This window comes from Equus asinus, chromosome 20 (genome assembly GCF_041296235.1).
Source record: "Equus asinus isolate D_3611 breed Donkey chromosome 20, EquAss-T2T_v2, whole genome shotgun sequence".
NCBI classification, from domain to species: Eukaryota; Metazoa; Chordata; class Mammalia; order Perissodactyla; family Equidae; genus Equus; species Equus asinus.
In genome coordinates this window covers 84,419,549-84,444,182 of record NC_091809.1, presented here as the reverse complement: position 1 = coordinate 84,444,182, position 24,634 = coordinate 84,419,549, and the positions used below count along the sequence as shown (strand labels likewise).

Genomic DNA, 24,634 nt, shown 5'->3' with positions numbered 1-24,634 from the left:
TATTACTAAGACCAGTTTACAGATGAGAGAACTGAGGTTCAGACTAAGGAACCCATCCAAGGTCACACGGCTTATAAATGACTGAGCCTAGAGTCAAGTCCAGGACTGCTGATTCCAGTTCCTTCTCCACTACTGGACCCTGCTTGACCTCCATTCCTTTCTGCAGTGAAACAGGACCCATGGATCATTTTCACACCAGTTTCCCCTTCTGGAACCGAGACTTATAGATTCATTATGACTAGACAAGCTCTCCAGGCTAATGAGTTAACCAACGAAGCTAAAGGCACAGGCCATTAACCCACCCTGCCCACTCTCACCTACTACTTCCTAAGCTGCTCCACCCCAGGACCCCCATGTTAACTGCAGGCTGTGCGTGGAAAACAGGCATTTATCAAGACCAACAAGCCTCAAACACCAGGGAGGTGAGGTAAATTATACATCAAAAATAAAGGCCACTGCTTCCAACCAGGCCTTTGAGGGAAAAAGCTCTCCTAGATGTGCACTGTGGGAAAACCAGGATCACAAGTTAGGTTCAACCTACTGAACCTTTCTAATCTAAACCTGGCACACAAGATATATAGAAATAAAAAGAACAAAACAAACCTCCATATTCTCACTTTAAAGAAGTCAGTGATTCAAAAACACTTTCAACAATATTTTCTCTGTATGCTTTACCCGTGGTCATGAAATCTCTGTAAAAATATTAGCAATTTATTCTAGAAAATGATTAGTGCTGCCACGAGCAGTGGATTTTAGTCCTCCTCTACAACTTACTAGAAGTCACTTCTATTTTCTGGGCCCCAGTTTTCTCATCAGTTAGAAGTAGAGGGCAGACTAGACATTCTTCAAAGGTTCCATTTTTAGCCCTTTATAACACATCATAATAACGACACAGTACCTCTTTACTTTCAGAATCAGACCTAAATTTCATTCACTTAATAAACATTTATGTAAGCTAGGCAATGAAAATGCAAATGTACTAAATGATAAATTCACAAAAATTTCACATATATTGCTTTTCCCACTCACATATATAAATATTTCAGAGTTGTGTTCCTACTAAAAACAAAACTTGGCTCCAAAATTCTGTAGTTTTGGTTTTTTCTAATCACACTTAAGAGGTTTGTGGGTCTTTTATTATCACCTACTATACTTAACAGCCTTCACCAGAACAAAAACAACAAAACTCTCCCTAATAAATTGTAATTCAAACTTATATCCCTTCTTTAAATCACTCATATCTGAACTACTCATTTAGGGTTTTTTCTCCCCACTGACTATATGGTGAGAGCACCTCTAATTCTGCACATGTCTTTTTCTTACAACCAACCATTAGTTCCCTGAGAACAAACCCAATATCTTATTTTTCTTTGCATCCCCAGTAAGACCTTTTTATAATTTATTTATAATCCATACCAAGACTAATCCAAAAGAATGTGAAGTCATTCTTCTTATTAAGATAGAAAAATAAGACAGTTAAAAATAAAAATGAGTAAAAACCAGCCAGGATATAGAGACTAAATCAAATGATTAAAATTCAGGCCTTTATCACAAACATGCCATGTGATTATTGGCAAGTTACAACCTCTCTAGTCAGCTTGCTCATCCATAAATGAAGATGCAATGCCATATCTCAGAGAGCCAATAAAGCACAGAAGTTAACAGAACCAGCTGTGGAGCCAGGCACTGCTGCCTGGATTCAAATCATCCAATATTAACTGTGTGATCTTGGGCACCTTACTTAACCTCTTTGGGTCTTAATGTCTTCATCTGTTTCAAATGGTGATATTACCGCTTTTACAGCTGATTTGAGAGTTAAATGAAACAATACATGTAGAGCACTTAGCACATAGTGTCAGGCACAGAGTAAGCACTCAATAAAAATTACTCATAGTAAGCATCATCTCTAGGTTGTCTATGAAGGTGTGTTATATAAGGGGGAGAAAGGCTCTGAACTTCGAAGTGCTATGAAATATTTGGAATGCTTATTACTATTACTCATATCCAAAATTATGGAGCAAATTAATAAAAATGAGAAAAAAACGTGTCCAAAGGCAGTTGTCTTAAACAAGATTTTTTTAAATATAGTTCCTTATAGCTCTCTCTTTTGCATTTCTGGCCTCCTTCCAAACATCTTTAATACTGCAGTTAAGCAGGAGTGGAAATGCAAGCTACACACTTGCAACTGACAGGAAAGGTGAGGCCTGGGGTTTTTCCATCAAGTAGGGACAAAATTGCCATGTCTCCTCGTTCTAGACCTGCAGGTTGCCTGTGCAAGAACTGATCATCTGGAGCTGGCAGGAAGGCCAGTTTAAACTGAAGCAGCTGGTTCAATTTCAACTGTGTTTTTTCGTTGTGGTTTTTTCTATTTTTTGGCTTCTTCTGACAGTACTAGAACACAGCGGTGTCTCTGGGTCTGTGGCCTGCTCTGCAAGATGACAGAAGGTATAACCAGAATATGAAGGCATGAGAGGGACAGGACACAAGAAAAATACTCCAAAAGCCAGTGTAGCATGATCACCAAGGGGAACCGTTTCGTGTGCATGTGTTGAATAAGCCATACGTGCGTAGTCACTATAATTGTTTTAATGCATTATGATCTATGTGCACAGAGTGTCCAAAAACAAAGCTGATCTGTGTCCCATATACAGAATCCTCAAATATCAGAACCAGAAGAGCCTTCAGAGATTATCCAGTTCAGCATCACTGTTATTATGGAGGCAGGAACTAAGGGAAAGAGATTTCTCTATGGTTACACAGGCAAGTCAAGGAGCAGGCCTGGGATCAGAACCAAGACTAGGCTGACTGTGGACTTGAGCATAAAGTATACAGGAAGGGGAATATGTTAAAAACCATTTGTTATTTGTGATGAAATCTCCAGGGATGGCTTAAGAATCCCCAAACTTACAAATGCCACTAACCGTAAGCGGGAGACATTCCTTAGCTAAGCAAATCACTCTCATCCACCACGGCCTCATCAAATGCTTTTCACATGCTCACCTCAGGAAAATGGGAAATTACGACATGTCATGGACCTTTGTGGCTGCTCAAGAATAGCCAGAGCTGCATATGGTAAGTTCATCAAAGTGAAATGTCTAAAATAAAGCCCCAATTTGTAAGGCGTAAAAAGGCAGAGAGTTCACAACCAAGCTGCTGTCCAGGGTTCCCACAACTCCTCTTTGAAGTGGAAGCACATCTGCAGTGATATTAATAGAAATGAAAATTAAATCCTCAAATCTAGAATTCTGTGTTTGTTAAAAGCTAGCCCTAACCTCCACTCTCCAGCACTCCTCTCCTCAGCAATGCTGTAGGCAAACTAGACAGGTGCTCGGCTTTCCAACTTTGTCTGAAGAGGAAGAGAAGTGTGTGCTCACTTTTCTCCACAAACCTTGTGCCATCTCTGTAAATGCAAATCCTAACCATCCTTCAGGCCCAGCTCAAGGCTCCCAACTCCAGGAGGCTTTCTTTGAAAAGCCCATAGTAAAGTGATCTGTCTTCTTTGGCTCTGAACCTTCTCTACCTTTTTTTCCCCAGTTTTTCTCACTGCCTTCCCCCTAATCTCCCTTAATTCAACTTGTGCTCGGGCCACATTGGTCTAGTTGCTTCTCTCCAAGTGCAGCCAACACTCACAGCCTCTGGAGCTTCGCTCTGTTGGACTGTTTTCCCCTGTCAAAATCACCTCAATCCAGTTACAGTTTACTAGAAAGAAGACTGGACAACTTGGAGTCAGAATATTGGAGTTGGAACCCCAACTCCATTGATTTCCATCCAAGTCTACCTAGCTCTTTCTACTAGGCAACACATCCTCCATATGTAAAATCAGATAATAATACATCTGAGAGGTTATTAGGCACACATAATAATTGGGCTTTCTGTCTAAGGAATATAAAGGTACTTAAGGCATGATCTCTGCCCCCTAAGAGCTTGTGATCTTACGTGGGTGAGAAAATAGGAGGTAGTAGAGCCTGATGGGGGAAAAACTGTCCTGGAATCAAGGCAACAGGGGAATGGTCTCACTTCTGCCACAGAATCTGTGGGATCTGGATAAATATCTTCTTTTTATTGGGTCTCAGGCTTTCTCTCTCTGCAAAATGAGCAGGAGTTAATCAGGGATTTTTAAGGGCTTTGACATTCTGTGGAAAATAGCCACACTACTAGCCCGTTCATGAGGTAAGCCAAAAGGGCAGTACAGATAATGCCTAATGTAACCAGAAACAAGCTTCTGGATTCAATGGAAGCTGCTTTGTGACTGGCAGATCCAAAGGAACCTCAAAGGGGGGATGGGAAAGTTGAAGCCAAATGATGAATGCATCTGCTGCCAGGAGGTCATGGCTAATCACAGGAACACTTCTCATTCACAGGAAGTTCTACACAAACCCTCCATTCAGGTCCCAAGGTCCCTGCCCACAAAAAGGAGCCTCACTGCCCAGAGAAGGAAAGGTACCAGTCGGGAGCCTGGCAGGATAGACAATGGACAAAGCCAAGTTGGGCACAGCCCATCCTGCCCAGAGCTAAGGCCATATCTTGGGCCTTCTCAGTCTTCAAGTTTTTTCTTGCCAGAGCAGGTAAATAGAGCAATAGAACAGCAGGGCTCCAGTAGTTGAATATTTCAGAATACATACTACATCTCAAGCTCTTTTAGCCAAAAACATAGTTTTTGCCTTGTAGGACTTACAAATTCCATAGAAATAGCAGCAATTTCTGTTTGGAAGCATCAGAAATAGTAAAAACTGGCTTTGCAATCAGTCAGATTCAGATTCAAATCCCAGCTTAACTACTTGTTATCTACATGAGCCTCGGCAAGTTATTCAACATTGCTGAGCCTCAGTTTCCTCATCTATAGTAATATGACTAGGAATCCTCACCTCACAGGGTTAGCCTGAGAATTAAATGAGAAGCACACTGCAGTTACTCAGCATGAATTCCTCTTTCCTTCCTGTTCCCATATCACACTATTTACTTCCTGTATAGCACTAACCCCACTTTACTGTCCTTATACACCTCTTTATATATATATATAACATTAGCTTATTGATATACTCCTCATATAGCTGTCTCTGCTATGAGCCTATGAACAGCTTGAGACAGGGACAGTATTTCAATCCATATTTGAGATCTCCTAAAACAATGTCTAGCACATAGTAGGGGCCTTAGGAAATTGGATGAATGTGCCTACCATGCATCCAGTCCTATGCTAGGTGCTAAAAAGGAACAAAATAATGATCACAATAATGTTGGACATAATAAAAAAACATAACAAACACATAGCATTTACTATGTGTCAGGCACAATTCTAAGCCCTTTAAATTAACTTTTTTCCTGTTCCCATATCATACTTATAACAACCTGATGAGGTAAGTATTATTGTCCCCACTTTGTTGACGAGAAAACTTAGGTAAAGAAAGGTTAAACAAGTTTCCCAGGTCTAGAACAGGCAAGTCCATAGAGAAAGAAAGTGGTTTAGTGTCTGCCAGGGGCTGAGGGGAGGGGAAAATGAGAAGTGACTGCTAATAGGTACAAGGTTTCTTTTGGGATCATGAAAATGTTCTAAAACTAGATAGAGACAGTGGTTGCACAAGTCTGTGAATATACTAAAAACTACAAATTGTATACTTTAAAAGGGTGAATTTTATAGTATATGAATTACATCTTAATAAAGCTATTAAAATAAAGCTTGCATAAAGTCAGAGAGTTAGGAAGTGGCAGACCCCGAATTCTAACCCTTCAACTCTGTGCAACTGACCACTGTTCTACACTGCCCTCAAGAAACCTAAAATCTAGTACTATATAGTTATTACTTTCATATAACACAGTAGATACTGGAAAGAAAACAAGGCCTAGAATTTCAGGTGTTCAATAATGTTTAATTGAATTGAACTGAAAAATAAGTTCACTTACTAATTTAACTCCTGACCTCATGGCACTCACAGTATAAAATGTGGCCCAGACATGTTAACAAACTATCCCTAATGTAAGCTAGAAGGACATGTACTATGTAAAAATAATTCCCCTTAGGAAGCATCTATTATGAAGTGGTCTGGCACAAATATTCACTATTCACTGAATATCCATGAGTTTCCTCAGTTCCTAGACCTCCTGCAGTTAGGCAGCACTAATGATCCGTGAACAGAAGTGACAGGTCTCACTTTCAGGCAGAAGTATTCTAGAGCTGGTGTACGACTGTCCAGCTCTCTCTCTTCTGCAAAGGTACCTTGAAAGTCTCGTGTTGAGATGGTGGCTGAGTCTTGAGATCACAAGACTGAAGCAGCATAAATACCCTAGTCATCACTTCCTGGAGGACAACTGCCCTCATGAGTCACCTGGTCTGCACTGGAATTCAAGGGAGCAAGAATTCAACAACTCTTTGTTACATTAAGCTACTGAAATCTTGTGGCCAATTTGTTACCACAGCATAATTCTGCCTACCCTGACTCATATAAATTTAACAAGAAATGAACCCAGAATATGTGAATCCAAATCTGTATTCAGCACTTACTATTTTGGCTAAGTTATTTGAACTTACTGGCCCTTGATTTATTCATCTTTAACATGGAGGTAGCAACGCCATCCTCTTAGAGTTGCTATGATAATTAAATAATATATATGAAAGCACCTGGCATAACGCAACTGTCTTTGGGGAAAAAAAGGTGAGACTAAATGTGATGGTTGGCTGACACATTCTAATAGAAGTCTATGTCGTCAAAAGCAAGAAAAGGCATAGTGTTTGGGGGAAGAATTGTGCTTTAGCTAGTTCAGAAAGAGCACTTACTTGTTTCTCTGAGGGCAAAAAAGCCCGTACTCCTGTCTGCACAGCACTTTATACGTGCAAATGACTTCCTACATACTGCTACATTTGACCTTCACGAGATGCCGCTAAGATAAGGTCCTTATCAAAGAAAGATTAATACAAGCCCCCAAAGCTTAATCTACACCTACCTATGGACCAGTGGGAAGGCAAGAGTGTCCTTTTAAAGCAACAGAATGAAAAGGTACTCACCTATGAGCGACCAACCACCACCTCCAGGTGTGATGAAGAGGTACCATAATTCACTCTGCCTCAAAATAGCTCCCTCTGGCCAATTAGAGTACCCAAATTTCTTCATTAAGACATGTACTCCAGGAAGAGATAGCACATCAACAGTTACACCCGTTCTTATAAACCAAAGAAAACAACTATCTAACAATTAACAAAAGAAGGAAAAGAGAAAGTGCCATTCTCAATCTACTTAATTAACAAAAGAATTCCAGTGAAGGTATGAAAAACTATAATCACTTGTGGTATATAAACTATAAAATTCCACGAGCTCATACAGGGGTTCTATGAGTATGTGTTGACTGATTAATACAAAAACATGCAGAACAACTGTCCTGCCCTCAAGAGATTCATAAGTAGGAGAAAGGATAAAAACAGGGCACACATAGCTGTTATAGAACGGAAAAAATTAAAATGCCAGAAGAATATTAATTAAGTACCACAGAAGAAATGAGGCTGAAAAAACTACTTCTCACAGGAAAGGCATCATAAATGGTGGCATTTTGGCTGAGTTCCAAGAATTAGACTCTTAGAAAACTCCTGAAAAACACCAGGAATTCTGGTCCTTTAGGGGAACATCTCAGAACTCTATAAAATGAACCTATAATCTAATACAAAGAGCTCTGAACTTGTAATCAAAAGACTTAAATGGGTCCTGACTCTTTCTTTTACCAGCTGTGTTACCCTAAGAAAGTTATTTAACCTCTCTGATCTCAATTTCTTCATCTTTAATATAGGGAACAGTACTACTTACCTTACTGGACTGTTGAATGAATTAAATAATGGATAATTGGTTAGATAAATGTTTGAGAAAGTGCCTGATAAACAGATTGTTAGTAACACATCTCAAAATGAATATCCTCGGGATTAACATCTCTCCATTCCTATACCATGATAAAACAAACAAGGAATTTTCAATTTTTAAATTACTGCTGGAATTAAATACTGTTACATCCCCAATAAATATGCTTTAAACTCTAAGCCCCAGTAAGTTTTACTTTTAAATGTAGATCCCTCACATCCTTCTCTAGGCAATTCAGGTCTAAGTCAGTGCCTATCAGTAAATGTCTGTTGAGTCTATAAATGAATCAATAGGCCTGTAGTACTTTAAAGAATGTCTGTATGGTAGAAAACACTTGATTCATTCATCCAAAAATATTTATTAAGTGCCTTCGATGTGCCTGGCAATCCCTGCCTTCATGGACTTTACTGTCTAGTGGGGAAGACATATATGCAACAAATAATTACAAGTATGCTGATAAATTATTTTCTAAAAATACAGATTGCTATGGGAACTTAGAAGAGGCAAGAGTATGTGGTAACAGAAAATTTAGAGTGTAAATCACCTTCAAGATCACTGAGTCTACTTTTTTTTTTTTTTAAAGCAACTGAGTAGTAAACAATCTCTCCCCATCCCAATTTCTGCACCCTCACCCTTCATGCAACTAGTCCAGAACCCAGGTCACCTGCTCGCTAGAGGCTGCTGCTCTTTTACTATTCCAACTCAGAGATTTCTAAACCCAGTGGAAACAGATGCTATATATTAACAGTTAAAGGACAGTGTTTATTTAGGGAGGAAAAAAGTCTTATATATGTTATGATGGATTGAAGAAGAAAATAAATGGAGAGCTATTCCATGTTCATGGATAGGAAGACTCAATATTGTCAAGATGTCAGGTGTTACCTACTTGATCTATAGTTTCAACGCAATCTCAAAAAAAATTCCAGCAAGTTATTTTATGAATATTGACAAATTAATTCTAAAGTTTATATGGAGAGGCAAAAGACTCAGAATAATCAATACAATATTGAAGGAGAAAAACAAAGTTGGAGGACTGATGCTACTCAATTTCAAGACTTATTGTGGTAAGACTGTGGTACTGGTGAAAGAACATACAAATAGATCAGTGGAAGAGAATAGAGAGCCCAGAATAGATCCACATAAATATAGTCAACTGATCTTTGATGAAGGAACAAACGCAATACAATGGAGCAAAGACAGTCTCTTCAGCAAATGGTGCTGGAACAACTTGACATCCACATGCAAAAAAATGAATCTAGACACAGACCTTAAACTTTCACAAAAATTAACTCAAAATGCATCATAATGCCACAACTAGAAGGACCCACAACTAAGAATATACAACTATGTACTAAGGGGCTTTGGGGAGAAAAAGGAAAAAAATAAAAAAAATCTCAAAAAAAAAATGCATCATAGACTTACACATAAAACACAAAACCATAAAACTCCTGGAAGATAACACAGGAGAAAACCTAGTTGACCTTGGGTATAGTGTTGCCTTTTTAGACACAATACCAAAGACAAGATCCATGAAAGAAATAAGCTTCATTAAAATTAAAAGCTTCTGCTCTGCAAAAGACAATATCAAAAAATTAGAAGACAAGCCACAGACTGGGAGAAAATTTATTTGCAAAAGACACACCTGACAAAGTACTATTATCCAAAATATACAAATAACTCTTAAAATTCAACTATAATAAAACAAACAACCCATTTAATAAATAGGCCAAAGACCTTAACAGACATCTCACCAAAGAAGATACACAGATGGCAGATAAGCACATGAAAAGATGTTCCACATGATTAGTCATCAGAGAAATGCAAATTAAAACAACAACAAGACACTACACTAAAGCTATTAGAATGGCCAAACTCCAGAACACTGACAATACCAAATGCTAGCGAGGATGTGGAGCAACAGGAACTCTCACATATTGCTTTTGGGATGCAAAATGGTACAGCCACTTTGGAAGACAGTTTGGTGGTTTCTTAAAAAACTAAACACATTCTTACCATGCGATCCAGCAATTACACTCCTTGGTATTTTATCCAACGGAGCTGAAAACTTACGTCCACAAAAAAAACCTGCACAAGGATTTATAAGCAGCTTTATTCATAATTGCCAAAACTTTTACACAACCAAATATCTTTCAGTAGATGAATGGATAAATAAACTGTAGTCCATCCAGACAACGGAATATTATCCAGTGCTAAAAACAAATGAGCTATTGAGCCATGAAAAGACATAAAGGAAACTTAAATGTATATTACTAAGTGAAAGAAGCCAATCTTAAGAGGCTTCATACTGTATGATTCCAACTATATGACATTTTAGAAAAGGCAAAGCTATGGAGACTATAAAAAGATCAGTGGTTGCCAGGCGTAGGGGAGGAGTAGGATGAATAGACACAAGATTTTTAGGGCAGTGAAATACTCTGTATGATATTATAATGATGCATACATGCCATTATGTTGTCCAAACCCACAGAATGTACAATACCAAGAGTGAATCCTAAGATAAACTATGAACTTTGGGTGATTATGATATGTCAACCTAAGTTCATCCTTGGTAAAAAAAAAAAAAAAAATGTACCACTCCGGTGAGTGATATTGATAATGGGGAAGACTAGCATGTGTGGGAACAGGAGTATACGAGAAATCTCTGTACCTCCCTCTCAATTTTGTTGTAAACCTAAAACTGCTCTAAGAAAATAATCTTTAAAAGAAAGGCAGTGGCATTTAGGGGAAAGAGTGGGGAGTCCCAGTGATTCCACTTACTGACTGTGTGCTTTGTGGGCAGTAGCAAAGGCTATCTGGTTTGCTATTCCATTCTCAGTGCCTAAGATAATGTCCAAGTCTTGATGCAAAGTACTCAAAATACATTGTTGAAAGCCTGATGAAGGAAGGAACCACTTAAATTTTTTGATAGATTTTCTTTCTCTATCACTAATAGGTGACAGAACCAGGATCTCAACCTCTGCCTCTTTATACTCCAGGGTGTCTATCCAGGGATATTAGAGAGTAGTATACACGCCTATAAAAGAGCTGCATCCATTTCTCAGAGAAGAGATCTTGTACTCAGCTAGGACCAATCTCTGTGACAGACTGTATTTTCCAAAGATTGCCACAACTCCATCAAGAGACAGAGCCTAATTTTCCTTCGCATGAATCTGAGCTGGACTGGCCCAACCACAGGATGCACTGAACTGCTGTGTACTTCCAAAGCTAAGTCAAAAATGGCCATCCAGCTTTTGCCTGGTTCTCTTGGATGCTTCCTAGAAAGAAGAGGCTCCTTCATTCATTCAAGCTTTCAAAAAATATTTGTTATGAATTCCCACTATGTGTCAGGCCCTAGACATTGTGTTAGACACTGAGAATGCAATAGTGAACCAGTTAGCCACTGCCCCTTGTCCTCACAGAGTTTATACTCTAGACAAAGAAAGAGATGAAGGGCAAGTGGGACAGACTAATACATACTATAATTACAACTTCTAAGAGATACTCATAAAAAAGCAAACAGACTTGCTCAAGAATGGCAAGTCAAGAAAGAACAAGCCAAGGTGGTGACATTTAAATGAGCCATAAGAGAGGAGCAGTTAGCCATGTTTGAGGGAGAAGCAGGGAAACATTTTAGGGAAAGGAATAGCATGGGCAAAGGCAGTGAAGCAGAAAAGAGCTAGACATGCTCTCAGGGGCACGAAGAGACAATGAGTGTGGCTGGAACAGAGCAAAAAAGGTAGAGGATGGCACAAAGACCAGAGCACAGATTTTTGAAGCAATACTGTTAGGTTAATCATAGATCAGTGAGTGCAGCATATCAATAGATTCACCTCTTAACATTATAATTTAAATATTACTTTAAACCTTGCTTTACATAATTTCAGATATAAAACAAAAGAACTTAAGCAATAAGTGCTGATACTGAATACTGTATGACTAGATGTAGTCACATAGCAAGCATATTATGCAAAAATGGGAATGTTTCCAAGACAAAGGAACATATGGTTTGAAGACCTTCCTGTAATTAACCTCTTTAGAATTTCAGGACAGAGAGAGAACTGACTTTCTCATTGCCTCATTAATGGTGTATTTCATAAATCATACCTGATTTGACCTAGTTTCTTCAGCAGTCATCTCAAAATGTTTCACTGAAACCATAATCCTTAAAGGGGGAGGATGATCAAGCCTGTCACCAAAGGACACCCTGTCTAAGAAGAAACAGCCCCTTTAAGAACTCAGAACATCAATGGGGCTCCCTACATACCCTGCCCAAAGGCTTTGCCCTCTTATCAGGTGTCAGCCCACAAAAAAGAAGAGATGGGTTTACAAATTATTTCACAGTACTGTCAAACAACTGCCCTGCCCAACTGCCCAACCCCCACTCCAACTTCCGCACCATACTCAAAGACAACTAAAATAATCAGCTGAAAAAACTATTACTGGCAATAGTTGCCAAGAAAACACCTCATGGGCCTGGGACTTCCCTGTAAACTCTAACTTATAGCAAGGTCCCTTGGTCTAGAAGGCTGTTTCTTACATTGGTTCAAACCAGTAAGTTCCAAGTTATAAATGAGCTAATAAAATTTTATTATGGTACAGTAGTTTCAGGAAATATATGTGCCATTATTTTAATAAGATTGATTTTAGTCTTATAATCTGAAAGGATTAGTGGCTTTTCCTGCATGTGCAACCTAGCCTATGAATGTTGATTGTGGCTCTCAGTAAGAGCCATAAAAGAAGGAGCCCTTTGGCCCCCTCTCCAGGGCAGTCTGAATACCAGGACAGACACCCTATACTCTTGCCTGTACCACTGTTTCATTACCTGTGGAACCCTCTGAAGGTACTGCTCCTCGGGGACAAGAGAGCTGACACACACCTATCCCTACCCACCTTCTGCTCATGAGCACTTAACCAGGTTAAGAGACCCCTTTTCCTCACCACTGAGCCCGGGGGTGGCAGAAGATAAAAATAAAGCTCTGCTCTTGTTTTGCTCATAGCTGGCCACGACATTTGCTCTGGTGGTGAATAACAGCTCTTATTTTCACCTTCAGAACTAGAAAATTAGTCTTAACTGGATAAAACCACCACAGAGCAGCCTCACTAGTAAGCAAAGAAAACCAAGGGGGCTTGCAGCTAATGCCTGTGGATAAGCATGTTTTAATGGTAATAACAGTGGGGAAGGGGATAACCTAGTATTTGAAGTAAACCACTAGGGCAGTGACTCATTCTGAGGCCTTCACTCTGGCTTGACTCTTATAGTTGGCAAATGAGAGAAAGAATGATTCCCTAGCACCAGACAATGGGATTCCTCACTGAGAATAAAATTCTCATGCATGATGGATGAGCAATAAATCATTTGAAGAAGTGACCCAAAGAACTATCTGGGGCACAGGATATGGGAATTCTCAGTGACATCAGCATCATGGCAGAGTGAGTTGTTCCCTTTGTCTCTCTCTTCTAAGTTACAACTAAAGAGACAACCATTAACCAGCAGATGATTCTACATAGTACAAGAGGACGCCTAAGAGATCCAGGCAGCTATACATCTGAAGGTGGGTGGACTGGACCCCAAGGAGACAGTGGAACTAGGGTAGCAGCTCCTTCCCCGTCTCTGGTGGCAGCAATCCAGGTTGCTGTTCCTCACACAGTGGCCAGCACAACTCTGAGTGGAGGCTGGGGCAGCCTGGCCTGCCTATGAACACTTGCAGAGTGATGGGCTACAGCCTGCGGGAACACCTACCATGCTGCAGTGGCCTGGCCCGTGCAAACACACAGCAGCCAACTGGCACAATTACGAGCAGTCAGGCCAAGAACAGAAAAGACAGCCCTCGCCCCCTCAATAGTGGCAGGGGGCATCTGTGACCAGAAGTAACAGGAACCAAAGCAGAACCAGTGACCTAGCCCCGCAATGGGAGCAACCCCAACAACAGCTCCACCCGCAGTGGGGGCTGTATACAAGTCCCCAGGTCCCCAGGCCCCCACCAGCGACAGTGACACCCATGAACCCAGTTCCTCTGCCTGGTGCAAGCCCCAAGACAACCTGGAAACAGCAGCACAGGTAGTGCACAGAAGTGCAGCATCCAAGCCCACAGAGAGTCAGTGGAGGAACATGAAACCCAGGTGACCAGAAACAAAGTGACCAAAGCTGTTCCCAAATGAGAAAAGGTGGTTACTACCACAAATGTGCCAGCAGAGGACCAATTCATCAAACACCATGAAGAACTACAGTAACACTGCAGAGCAGAAGAAAAATGACAATTCTCCAGAAACCAAACCTGAAGTCACAAACGACTACAATCTAACTGACAGAGAATTCAAAATAGCTATCATAAAGAAACTCAACAAGTTACAAGAAACTAGGAAAGACAGTTCAATGAGCTCAGGAATAAAATTAATGGACAGAAGGAATACTTCACTAAAAACATTGAAACTCTAAAAAAAAAAAAACCAAACAGAAATTCTGGACATGAAGAACACAATTAATGAGATAAAAAATAATGTAGAAATCATAAAAAATAGAGTAGACCTCATGGAGCAGAGAATTAGTGATCTCGAAGATAGACACCTAGAAATGCTTCTGATGGAGGAGGAGAGAGAACTAAGATTTTTTTTTTTTTAATGAAGAAATTCTTCTAGAAATATCCAACTCAATTAGGAAAAGTAACATAAGGATTATAGGTATCCCAGAGGGAGAAAGCACCAGAGAGCTTCTTCAAAGAAATAATAGCTGAGAACTTTTCAGATCTGGGGAAGCAACTGGACATACAAGTACATGAAGCCAACAGAACTCCTAATTATAGCAATGCAAAAAGACCTTCTCCAAGGCATATAATTTTAAAACTGTGAGTCAATGACAAAAAGGGAATTCTCAAGGAAGCTAAAATTGCAGCTCAGGAAAGAAGGAATCTTACTTTGCTAAAGGAGAAAAAAAACCCAAAGTAATGGAGCAACAGCTTATATTCAAGTTCTCTGATTCCCAAACTTAGGCTGTGACTTCCCTCTCTTATGACAGGTGTATTTTGCCAGGGGCCAACAATTGATTTTCAAACCAAAAAAAGAAAAGAAAAATGGGTCCATGAAATTTCTATAAAAGGACTTCCTTAGTCCATCAAAAGAAAAAAAAATGGACATGGCTGCCGAGTTGGCATTTCAGAGTAGTTTTATGGTAATTTATTACTCCAGCATCAGCTACTTAGGAACTGGGTCACTAGGACTCTGCCATGTCAGGCACTTTGCAGTGTCCTAGATGCAGAGAATATAATGACCAATATAAAAAATACTGAGGGGGCTCTGTTGGTAGCACAAGCCGTCACTTATAGGAACATCATCAGCAAATGCTCCAAGGCAGGGTGGAGAAGAAAGGGCACTGGTGAGAGTCTGAGAGCCAGAGCTGGAGTCTCAGCTTCCCTAATCAGTCATTCTAAAACCCTGGGTTCCTAAGTCTCTGGGTCTTATTTCCATGTATGGTAATAACCCTTTACTACATATGTATGTAGTACCATGAGGCTTATAACAAAAAAGCAGCAGTCCTCTATCTTACTCCTGATCTCTGCTTCCCAAAGGCAATCACTTTCAACTTTTAGCTCTTTTTTAGTATTTATCTCTTTATTTCCAAAAAGCATGCTTATCCTGGCTTTTTTTTTCAATTTTAGTCACTATCATCTTTCTGAGGATTTGCTCTTTTATATCATGATCATCAGCCCCACAACCACTAACACATGTACACACACTTTCCTTCCACTAACACAATCACATCACAACTTTTAGTTAAGTTAATATTTAGGATACGCCATACCACGGAATACTACTCAGCAATCAAAAGGAATGAACTATTGACGCACACAACCACTTGGATGGATCTCAAGGGCATTATGCTGAATGAAAAAAAGGTCACATATTGTATGATTCCATTTATATATTTATCTTGAAATGACAAAATTATACAGATGGAAAACAAATTAGTGGTTGCCAGGAGTTAGGGATGGGAGGGTGTTGTGACCATATAGGGATAGTATGAGGGAAATCTCTGTGGTAATAGATATTCTCTGTCTTTATTGCAGTGCTGGTTACAGAAACCTACATGTGATAAAATGGAACAGAACTATACACAAATGTTGCACCAATGTTGTTTTCCTGGTTTTGATACTATACTATTGTTACACAAGATCTAACCATTGAGGAAAACTGGGTAAAGGGTATACAGGACCTCTTTGTACTATCTTTGTAACTTCCTGTAAATCTATAATTATTTCAAAATAAAATGTTTTTAAAAATTAATATTCAGGGGCCGGCCTGGTGGCGCAGGAGTTAAGTTTGCACTTTCCGCTTCTCGGTGGCCCAGGGTTCACCGGTTCAGATCCCAGGTGCAGACATGGCACCGCTTGGCAGAAGCCATGCTGTGGTAGGTGTCCCATGTATAAAGCAGAGGAAGATGGGCATGGATGTTAGCTCAGGGCCAGTCTTCCTCAGCAAAAAGAGGAGGAGCAGCAGTAGTTAGCTCAGGGCTAATCTTCCTCAAAAAAAAAAATTAATATTCAGAGTTTACATTATTATAATAATTTTCACAGCTAAGCCACATAGTGTATTATGACTACACTGCCTTTCTTAGACAGTTAGAATTCTAATTTTTCCTAGAATTAATAGTTACCTCATTTTTAATTTGCTTGGTTTCAATGTCCTTTTCCCCAATTCATCTCCAAATTCTCCAAAATAACTTTAAGGTTCCTTTTAATATGGTCAAATATCTCAGACAATTTATTGGTTTCATTTTATCTTTTCTTTAAAACATCCTCCTTGGAGACTTCCAACCCCCTGTTGTTCCAGTCTGGTAACTCTCTCTAGCCGCTAGCACTCCTGCAAAGCTGTGGCCCTGGAATACCCCTAAACCATCATTTTGGGGTTTCTACTCTTTTCTCCTCTATATTGGATTCCCCCATTTCCTGGATCCATGCCTTCCTCTTTCTTTTCTATCTCATTATGATATATCAAATTACTAAGTTTCTTGAGATAGCACACATGGGAAATAAATCTTTTAAGATGTTGCATGTCTGAAAACGTCTTTTTTTCTCCCACCTTCATATTTCATTGTTAGTTTTGATTGGGTATAGTATTCTAGGTTGAAAAGTCATTTCATCTCAGAATGTAAGGCAATTCCTCCACTTTCTTCTAGCTTCCAATATTGCTTTTGAGAAGTCTCATGCCTTTGCATGTGACTTGTTAATTCCCTCTGGAAGTTTCTACAATATTATCATTCTACCCAGTGTTCTGAAATGATGATGTGTTTCTGTTCTTATTCATTGTACTGAGCACTTGATGAGGTTTTGAATTTAAACATGTGTGTTTAAGTTCTGGGAAACTATTATTATTTTTTGATGATTTCCTTCACCCTATGATCCAACACCTAACCATTAGGAGACCTAGAGATCTAAAGGGGAGAAACTAGAGCAATTGCAGAGAAGGAAATCATCAAAATAATTAAATCAATTTTTTTAAATTTAAATAACTTTCACATTTAAAGAAATCTTAAACTGATCCTCTAATTTATTTTCTTCTCCTATTTTCTACTTGTTTTTATTCTTTATTTCTGCTATATTTTTAAGTGTCCAAAAGTTTTCTTGTTCTCTATTCTTTTTTTTTATAGGACCCTATTCTTGTTTCACTGAGGCAATATCTTCTCTGATCTGAGTTTTTCTCAAATTTTCTTTTGCTCCCTAGATTCTCTCTCTTGTGTTCCCCGCGCCCCCCCCCACTCTTTTTTGGGGGTGAAGTTCCTTTTATTGGTTTGCTTTCATTTCTGTTATTCACATTAGAAGTTTTCTCAAATATCAGGTGATCTTTGCCTATTCTTTCATATTTAAGAGTAAGGCACACACAGATACACTGTATGAGCAGTAGGGCATGTTAACTTTTAGGCTTCACTATAATAAAAGAAAACATCAAGCCAATTTTTTACTGGGGAGGCCCTCAAATATCTGTGAGTCAGTTTCTCAGAGAGGAATCCTCCAGTCTCTCACCAAAGGAGAACACACCTGACCACCTATGTCTGGGAGCTAATAACCAGATGGAAATCTTCACTTAATCCTTGCTTTTACAATATCACCTCTCTTTTACTCTCAGCTAAATTTGGTATTCCCAAATCCAAGGCCTCCCTGATCTCATTTCTCCAGAGAATAAACCTCCAATGTTCTGCTGAAACAGAGAAAAGATCTGGGGGTTTAATTGTTCTTTATATAACCTTCGAACTCTTGTTTTCAGCTCCACCTCTCAACCTACCATTCAAGATGCCAAGAACCTCCAATATCTAGGGGTTTCTAAGGTTCCATGCCACAAATGGCTCTGTTCATATTCACATTCCCTCTGGAGCCTTAGCTTTCCACTTTCCCTAATCTGCTAAATCAGCATCCCTTGTGCCTCTTCTCCTATTCTCCTAGCCTTGTGAGTTAACACTAGTTTTATTCCCTTTCAATTGACTTTTTAAAAGGAGAGAAAACATACATGTGCAATTCATCTGATTGTAATCACAAGGCCCCTCATGAAGTTCTTAAAAGGACAAAAGACAGAAAGAATATGAAAGTTCCTGGAAAAGTTACAAATGTTCCATAGTAGTGGTAGGGTAGTACTAGTATGCTATTTTTTTTTAAGGTATGCTTTTTTGGTGAGGAAGCTTTAACACCTGTTGCCAATCTTCCTCTTTTTTTTCCTCCCCAAAGCCCCAGCACTTCGTTGTATATCATAGTTGTAAGTCCATCCAGTTCTTCTATGTGGGACGCCACCACAGCATGGCTTGATGAGTAGTGTATAGGTCCACACCCAGGATCTGAACCAGCAAACCCAACCATTATGCCACCACACTGGCCCCAGCAGCACGTTATTTTTAATAGTTATTCCAATATAAAGGACTTTTTTCTTTGGTGCTCTAGGGAAGCACCAAGTTTCATAAATAAAATATCAAAAATACTTGCAGCCTACATATCAAAAGATGAATTCCCTTGATATACAAAGAACCCTCCTGCAAAATTGATAAGACAAAGAACCTAGCAGAAAATGTGCAATAAATGACACAAAATTCACAGAACAACTACAAATAGCCAATAAACATGAAAAAATGTTTAACTTCACTAGTCATTAGGGAGACAAAATTTAAAACAATGAGGTATTTTTCTCTCGTCAGATTGGCAAAGATGGTAGAGAGTGATAATATCCCGGGTTGCAAGGTGTGACAACAGTACCGGTGATAATAAAAAAACGTGAAAATAAAAGGGCCTTCTTGCACCTGAGATCTAATTCTAACCCAACCATTGACTCACTATGTTTCTCTGAATAAGTCACCTCCCCTCTCTGGGCGTCAATTTCCTCATCAGTTTTTTAAAAAAACAAGAACAAAATCAAAAATCATTAAGAGTGTCTGACTTGCTTACCTCATAAGAGTGTTGTGAAGAAAAAAGCAACACTTCCCGTGAAAGGATTTTGTAATCTTTACAGCTCAATACAATCCTGTAGCATTTATGATAAGGAAAACCAGAGAGTATTCCCAAAAATAAACCGCTTATTGTTGGTTAGACATCCTATGAAATAAACAGTTTATATTCCCAAAGAACTACTGGAAGAGAACTAAAAGGAAGAAATCTAGGTTTTGGTTTTACCATATGACTTTAAACAAGTACTCTAATCTCTATGTTTCAGCTTTTGAAGATCTCTAAGGATTCCATAACTCTGTGACAAAAAGAGAAATGAAACCCTTGAACTGAAACAGTTCCAATTCATACTTGCCAGTCTCATGCCTGAAGAGGCTAAGTACATCACAGCCCAGCTGTGCAGAGACATCCAGTTTACTGGTGCATAAAACATTTTTTTACTGACCAGTCCTCCTTCTTGGCTTATACTAAAGAATTAGCAAAATAATAGCATGATCACAGCTCCTTAAAGGCCTCTGACAAACCCTCTTCAGTCTTGTGCACAAAACACTGGACCCAGAAATACAAGCTACTGGAAGTTGTGAACCACAGTTCAGCCTTTGTATTTCACTTTCTCTATAGAGAACAACTTGGAATAGCAACATCAGGACTACAGCTTGGGTAGGAAACTCTCAGGGGAAACAACTCCATGGTTCTGTCTGGAGACATAATGGTAGGAGAAAGAACACCAGCAGATCTAGTAAAACTGTCCCTAAAGGAAATGACAAGGGTTCACCAGTGAAAGAATTAATCAATGAGTATTTATTAATCCCTGACCATCCCACAGGAACTATCCTACCCTCAGGGATTTTTTCCTTCAGCTCTCCTAAGAACAGTCATAGCCAGTTATTTAGCACTTAGCATACGCAAATACCATGTGCCACTCCACTAGACACTTCCATTTACACCAGTCAATTTCTTTCTTGAACCAAACTTATTATTGCAGAATTAGTGCCTCCATTTTACAGATAAACAAATTGAGGTTCAGAGAAATTAACAGACTTACTCAAAATCGTGGATCACCATCATTGTCATTATTTGTCATTATTCTCATTTTAATGAGAAAACTGAAGCTCAGACAGGATAAATAACTATTAAGTTATTAAATAGCAGAATGGGGTTTTGCCAGGGTGGTTCTCCTATTAAAGCCCATACTAATTCCACTGCATTGTCTTTCTTGTTCGATGCTAAACCACAAAATGAAAGCATACAGTCAAAAGATTTCAACTCTAATGAGCATGCTGTTAAAAATAAATGACATGTACAGACTCTTTGTTCAGTTCCTTCCAAAGAATAAATGTCATCACTTCTGAAAGGCAGTTAGGCAGCAGCGTTTACCGCCAGGAAAATCAAAGAGGAAGGTAACTATCCTAAGATTGCCTAGTCAATGGTAGTACCAAAGAAACCAAAGAAAGGTGACATTGGTCCAAGGGCTTCTCAGCGTCATGATGAAATCACACTGCTATGTCAGCCAATCTCAGTGTCCATCCCAGTGGATAATCAAAAAATAACCAGCTGAATAATTTGATTAGCAAATCCTGACATTACTGGCTTCTTCCAATGCTTTTATATGGAAAGCTTTTCCTGTAACAGCTTTTTCTCTCTCAGGCCATATGCACTACTCTGACCCTTCAAGCAAGGAGACAGGCATCAGAGTTCCCAACTCTGCCTGGCTGATGACCTGAGAAAGGAATAACTGACTCTCAACCCTAAATAATTTACTTAAAGGCTTTGGGTGTGCTGGCCCAGAAGCAACAAACACACCAGCCTCATAAATTCTGCTTCTATATTCTAGATAATAAGTATTCTATCTAGTTTCAGGCCCCAGAAAAGAAAAGAAACCTGTAGGAACAAAAGAGAAGCTTAATGTTGCAGGGAATGCATCATATCTCTCTTGTGAGCTGCAACTGTGGGATTAAAAAAAAAGAAGACGACCTGGCTGCCAGATAGTAACTACTTCACAAATCTGGTGTCTGAAGCTCAGGCTCAAATTGCCTTATTTAAAAGGCCAATTATTAGCAAACACTATCATTGCAGGCTTACAAGTGCTGCTATTCTGCTCTGTTGTTACTTGCCCAGCCCCAAATAGCCAGAAAGAGAAATCAATTCCACTGATTTCTATTGCCATCAGCTAACAAACTCTGTGCTTGCCCTCATAAGCTGGGAGAAAGGAGAGAGAGTTGCTCTGTTCAAATTTCAGAGCAGCCAAACCTCAGCTCATAGCCTAGCTTTGCCACTTTCCAGCTGTGTAACTTCGGTCATGTCCCTCAACCTTTCTGAGCCTGTTTCTCCATCTTTAAAATGGGAATAATACAATGGGCTGTAGGGATGAAATGAACGAAACTGCAAATGACACCTAATATGTTAGCCTCCTTGGCCTTCTGAGGAATATACTTATGTGCAAAGTACCTACCCTACATTTCAGATTGTCACCCTTTAGGAAAGGGGATATGTTTAATGTCATAGAATATATGAATATTAACAGTAGAATGTTCTCCTTGTCCTCACTCTAGCATCTAATGCAAGCTATGCACTTGACAGGCCTAAGACAAATGGTATTCAATAAGGTTTTAACTGTTAGAAAGAATGCCTAGCCCCACTCCCTTCCAAGATAATCAGACTTAAGTCAACCTAGAGAAACACCTAGTTTTCTCTATTTTACAGAGAATTTCCTTCATTCAAACAGTATTTACTGAGCAATTCTTTAGTGCCAAGCCCCTTCTAGGACAATGCAGATACAGAAACAAATATGACACTACCAAGAGCATGGTACAATGAGGAAGACAAATATTGAAACAGATTATTATAATATAGAAATTATTATTATTTTTGTGTGTGAGGTAGATTGGCCCTGAGCTAACATCTGTGGCCAGTGTTCCTCTTTTTGCTTGAGGAAGACTGTTACTGAGCTAACATCTGTGCCAATCTGCCTCGATTTTACGCGGGATGCTGTTACAGCATCACTTGATGAGCGGTGCTAGGTCCACACCCAGGATCCAAACCTGCGAACCTCGGGCCACCAAAGCGGAGTGTGCGAATTTAACCACTACACCACCAGGCCAGCCCCATAGAAATTATTAACTTTTGCCTTATAGTTCCAAACCAGTTCTTCGTTGTCCTGCTCTGTGATACTGGACTGGACTCTGCAGACTACATTTCTCCCCTCCCAGCTGGCTCATGTCAGCTTATGCCAACAGAGGGTGCTCAAAGGAGACTACAAGACTAAGGGAGAAAGAAGGGACTTTTTCCAGTGTTTGGTTTTTCTACAAGGCAGCAAGTAGATCAGCAGTGTTGGGAGACAGATTTCAACACAGTGGCTCTCCAGGTTCGGAGGCGAGTGCCCTCCAGTCAGTTTCTTCTTCACCACAGCAACATGCAGCACATTCCTATGACAGCCATACACTCTCCTCAGAGGCCTGAATCTCAGCCTTGTAGAGCTCTCTTTTCTTAAGCTTCTAAGTTCCCTCCTTGCTTACTTTTTCCTCAGTCCTAGAGATGGTAGTCGTTTTCTGGAGTTACTACCTCTATTACACCTTAGAGTTCTCTTTTATCTCTTTTAGTAGTAATCACTTTTTACATAGTTAATAATTCTTTATATTACATTGTACTTGCTCAAATTATTGGTGTGGCTTCTCCCTCTTCAACTGGACCCTGACTGCTGTAAGTAGGACAGATGCTATGATACTGGTCATGGAGTCCAACCTCCATATTTTACAGATAAGAAAACTGGAGTTTCAAAGATTGAAAGTGGCCTTCCCAAGGTCACACAGCGGGAGAAGTGGAACTAGAACTCCTGTATCCTAACTCTCAATAAACATGTACCAAACACTTATTCTGTGTCCATGCTCTATGCTGGCTGCCAAAAACACAAGAGATGAACTACACCAAATCCCTGTCCTCAGGAGGCCCACTATCTAGTAGGGGAGACAGACACTAAAAAGAGAGTTCTAGGGCAGGGTGACAAGTACCAAGACAAAATGAAAAGGAATTACTAGCTCTGGGAACATCAGAGAAGGCTTCCTAGAGGGTCTCATTTCACCAAACTTTATAAACTGAAGGATCCCTGAGCTGAATAGAAGATTAAACAGCCTCAAAATAAATCTATAACCAAGGCTTCAAAAATGCAAGTAACCAAACAATAAACTTCCACTCCAGACATAACCAGAAATATTGGGGCTGGCCCGGTGGCATACTGGTTAAGTTCGTGTGCTCTGCTTCGGCGGCCCAGGGTTCATGGGTTTGGATCCCGGGCATGGACCTACACACCATTCATCAAGCCGTGCTGTGGTGGCATCCCACATACAAAATAGAGGAAGACTGGTACAGATGTTAGCTCAGGGCCAATCTTCCTCACAAAAAAAAAAAAAAAATATTATTAATGGTAAATCCTTCCAAAATAGAAAGAAATACAGAAACAAATTATGATGAACGCTTGTCAGTATTAACTTAGGAGGGAATTGCACTGGCTTACAAAGGGCAACAGGAATTTGGAAAAGATGTACCAGGTAATAGCCTGGAAAGCTTTTTAGAGAAGAGTATAATTGTACCAAGCTCTGAAGAAAGACTAGCAAGACTGAAGAGGAGATGCAGCCCGCCTCAGAGAATACTTGCTATAAGGAGGACTATACCTATGGTGAGCAGATGCTGGCACAGCATTACCAGGAAGAGGCCCTGAAAGCCCCACCACAGAGAGGAGGCCTAGTTTACCTGACCCTCCAGTTCTAGCTGAATTAAGTTTCTCACGGCTTCCCTCATACAACAAGCTCTTTCACATTTCTCAGATTTTTGCACATACTGTTTCCTATGCCTACAATGCCCTTCATTCCCTTTCTGTCCACAGATCTGACCCATCCTGCAAGACAATAATCAACCATCATTTTCAGTGTAAAGTTTTCTCCAATCCCATCCTTGATCTGGGCAGAATTAACCATTCTTGGTTCAGCGCTCTTCGTACATCTCTCAATTATAGTACTTTCTTACACCATAATGTAACTATTTACTTGTGTGTCTCTTCCCAACCAGACCATGAGATTCCTAAGCAAGACATTCCCCATTGTCTATTATTGTTCCTAGTACACAGCAAGAGCTCAATAAAGGTATACAGAATTGCTCTACTAATTGTCTACACAAACTCAGCCTTTAAGCCTAAGAATAAATGGATCCTAGAGCCCTAACATTCCCTGATTCACGATGAATCCTTCCTGGGGTCCAGAATATTAGGCTGTACTAGAAATTCAGTAAGTATTTCTACTTGAGTTTAAGTATTTCCTTGTGCCAAAGGGGCGCTGTAACTGTGTATCTTTAGTGCTTCCACTAAAGGAATTAAAGTTTGTTGCAAGTCCAAAC

At 39.6% G+C, this 24,634-nt stretch overlaps 1 protein-coding gene across 14 annotated transcripts in view; it reads right to left on the bottom strand.

Annotated features, from left to right (window-relative positions):
• Window positions 1-24,634, bottom strand: part of FAM168A (family with sequence similarity 168 member A) — a 179,143-nt gene that overhangs the window by 103,529 nt on the left and 50,980 nt on the right. Inside the window, exon 1 of one of the 14 annotated variants that reach the window (XM_070490733.1) lies at window positions 11,940-11,961. The exons of the other annotated variants lie outside the window; for them this stretch is intronic. The gene's annotated coding sequence lies outside the window, so the exon portion shown is untranslated. Of the gene's footprint in view, window positions 1-11,939; window positions 11,962-24,634 lie in introns of those variants that run through there. 14 annotated transcript variants of the gene reach the window in all.